Below are 3687 nucleotides of genomic sequence, written 5' to 3'. Positions count from 1 at the left end.
CTCCACATCACTGACATATATCAGGATCTGGAGAGTTTTTGAAGCCTGGTGCGACTCTCATAGCACCAATCCACATGCCGCTAAGATTCCGATCATTTTGGACTTCCTACAAGATGGACTTCAGAAGGGTCTGTCCCTCAGCTCCATCAAGATTCAGGTAGCAGCGCTGTCTTGCTACGGTCCCAGGAGTGACGGCAACACCATTGCCAAACACCCAGATGTCTCACATTTCCTGAAAGGAGTCAAGCACATTGGCCCGCCACTGAAGTGGCCAGTGCCCCTGTGGAACCTCAACCTAGTGTTGGAATTTCTAGCGGGATCCGCCTTCAGGCCCCTTCGAGGCCTGTCTCTCCGTTTGTTAACCTTGAAGATGGGGTTCTTACTGGCTGTGTGTTCAGCACGCCGCATCTCAGAACTACAAGCACTGTCCTGCCGGGATCCGTTTCTCAGAATCACTCCAGAGGCTATCCATCTTCGCACGGTTCCTTCCTTTTTACCCAAAGTGGTCTCACATTTTCACCTCAACCAAACCATATCCTTGTCTACCACGGAAGGTTTGAAGAAGTCGGAAGAAGGTCGAATACTACGCCATCTCGACATCGGCAGACTGCTGTCCAGATACCTGGAAATGTCAGAAGCAGTACGAAAGACGGACCACCTGTTCGTCCTGCACAGCGGGAAGAAGCAAGGGGAAGCGGCCTCATGGCCAACCATCGCCCGCTGGATCAAAGAAGTTATCAAGGCAGCCTACGTAGAGGCAGGAAAACCATCACCTCTACAGGTCAAGGCTCATTCTACCAGAGCGCAGGCGGCCTCTTGGGCAGAAACTAGGATGCTGTCGCCGGCAGAGATATGTAAAGCGGCGACATGGTCCTCCCTCCATACCTTCTCCAGATTCTACCGTTTGGACGTCCAGGCCAGGGAGGACACAGCATTTGCGAGGGCGGTCCTACGCGGTCCTTGGGCAGCCTCCCGCCCAGTCCGGGAGTAGCTTTTGTACATCCCATTTGTTTTGAGTCCATCTGCTACACGCTAGGAAATGTAGAGATTACTTACCTGATAATCTCCTTTTCCTTAGTGTATGCAGATGGACTCAGCATCCCACCCGGCTGCCGGTATACATGGGGATTCACCGACTCACGGTAAGCCATGTTTTCTTATATAGGGCATCCACCCTGCCGGGTGTCGACGCCTTCCAGCTGAGTACACTGGCGGTCTCCAGCTACCATCAATTGGTCAGGGTAATCCTGTTCATTTAATCGATCGGTCAGTCACACATATAGCCATAAAGCTTTTGCAAGGAAGATTACTGAATTGCTACACTTCCTGTGGGGGTATATGTACCCGTGCTGACGTCAGATCCGTCTCCAACTGCTAGCACGAGCACACTATACCCATTTTTTTGAGTCCATCTGCATACACTAAGGAAGAGGAGATTATCAGGTAAGTAATCTCTACATTACGACTGAACTCTGTTCTAAACTCAAAGGACTGTCTCCGGAGCTGTAGCATGGGCGTGGTTATATACAGTTAAAGAGGGACGGCCATTCCTGACCCCGCAGAAGGAGGGGCTGTATCTGAATGGATCCTCCCCATTAAACATCCTGCACTAGCTCGCTGACTCCTGACACTCAGACCTTCATGGAAACAGAACAAAGGGTCTGCTACAGAAATCTCTCATGCATATTCATTGTGGCTACCATGTTTGTGGCTCTCGAGGACCAGAGCTGGGCACACAGGATACCATGAGCCATCTAGTTCAGGGCTTCCTAAACCTGCCCTGGGGACCCCACAGGCAGTCGGGTTTTCAGGATGTGCAAATTTGAATATGCATGAGATAAATTTGCATGCACGGAGTATCCATGATATGCAAATTTACCTCATGCACAGTCATTTTGGATATCCTGAAAACCCGAGTGGCTGTGGGGTCCCCAGGACAGGTTTGGGAAGCCCTGAGCTAAGATTCAGCTGGAGGTGGAACAGAAGGGGAGGGGCTGGATTAGGGAGCAGAGCGGCTCTTTCTCTGCTCTGTCTCCTCCCTTCTTCCCTGCAGGATTTGGGAAGCACTGATCTAAGCATCAGCTGGAGTTGGAAAAGAAGGGGAGGGGCTGGATTAGGGAGCAGAGCGGCTCTTTCTCTGCTCTGTCTCCTCCCTTCTTCCCTGCAGGATTTGGGAAGCACTGATCTAAGCTTCAGCTGGAGTTGGAACAGAAGGGGAGGGGCTGGATTAGGGAGCAGAGCGGCTCTTTCTCTGTATGACTCATCCCTTCTTCCCTGCAGGATTTCTAGAAGGGGAGGGGCTGGATTATGGAGCAGAGAGGCTCTTCTCTGCTCTGTCTCCTCCCTTCCCTGCAGGATTTGGGAAGCTCTGATCTAAGCTTCAGCTGGAGGTGGAACAGAAGGGGAGGGGCTGGATTAGGGAGCAGAGCAGCTCTTTCTCTGCTCTGTCTCCTCCCTTCTTCCCTGCAGGATTCCTGGAAGGGGAGGGGCTGGATTAAGAAGCAGAGCGGCTCTTTCTCTGCTCTGTCTCCTCCCTTCTTCCCTGCAGGATTTGGGAAGCTCTGATCTAAGCTTCAGATGGAGGTGGAACAGAAGGGGAGGGGCTGGATTAGGGAGCAGAGCAGCTCTTTCTCTGCTCTGTCTCCTCCCTTCTTCCCTGCAGGATTCCTGGAAGGGAGGGGCAGGATTAGGGAGCAGAGCGGCTCTTTCTCTGCCCTGTCTCCTCCCTTCTTCCCTGCAGGATTCCTGGAAGGGGAGGGGCTGGATTAGGGAGCAGAGCAGCTCTTTCTCTGTCTCCTCCCTTCTTCCCTGCAGGATTCCTGGAAGGGGAGGGGCTGGATTAGGAAGCAGAGCGGCTCTTTCTCTGCTCTGTCTCCTCCCTTCTTCCCTGCAGGATTCCTGGAAGGGGAGGGGCTGGATTAAGGAGCAGAGCGGCTCTTTCTCTGCTCTGTCTCCTCCCTTCTTCCCTGCAGGATTCCTGGAAGGGGAGGGGCTGGATTAGGAAGCAGAGCGGCTCTTTCTCTGCTCTGTCTCTTCCCTGCAGGATTCCTGGAAGGGGAGGGGCTGGATTAAGAAGCAGAGCGGCTCTTTCTCTGCTTTGTCTCCTCCCTTCTTCCCTGCAGGATTCCTGGAAGGGGAGGGGCTGGATTAGGGAGCAGAGCGGCTCTTTCTCTGCTCTGTCTCCTCCCTTCTTCCCTGCAGGATTCCTGGAAGGGGAAGCACTGGGGATGATTGTCCCTGCTGTTCTGGCTCTTATATCTGAAGAGAAAAAAGTGTAGGGGCTCCGTTCCAGGCCACTCCCCCAGAAATTAAGCTCTGATGCTCTCTTATAGCTTCGGTTTTATTATACAGTGATTTATTCAGGCAATGCCATTTCATATTCTGTGTTTCTGATATTAGAGAATCTCTTTACAGTTTGATTTGCAGACCCTGGAGTCCATGGAGGAAAATGACTGTAGGGGCATAACCGGAGGGGAACGTGTGATAGTGCCTGGGGGAGAGGGAAGCTGGGATCCTCTCTTCCATGATAAAATGTTAGGAGAATAAATCCAGCTGAGATCTAATGCACGCTGAGCCCCTCCACGTGTCCCTGAGTGTCTCTGGTTTGTGTTTCAGGTGCGGGTGACGTTTGAGGACATCGCTGTCTCTTTCTCCCAGGACGAGTGGGGGTATTTAGATGAAGGCCAG

The sequence above is a fragment of the Rhinatrema bivittatum genome, chromosome 2 (assembly GCF_901001135.1).
Source record: "Rhinatrema bivittatum chromosome 2, aRhiBiv1.1, whole genome shotgun sequence".
NCBI lineage: Eukaryota > Metazoa > Chordata > Amphibia > Gymnophiona > Rhinatrematidae > Rhinatrema > Rhinatrema bivittatum.
Note: the sequence above shows the minus strand (reverse complement) of the source record.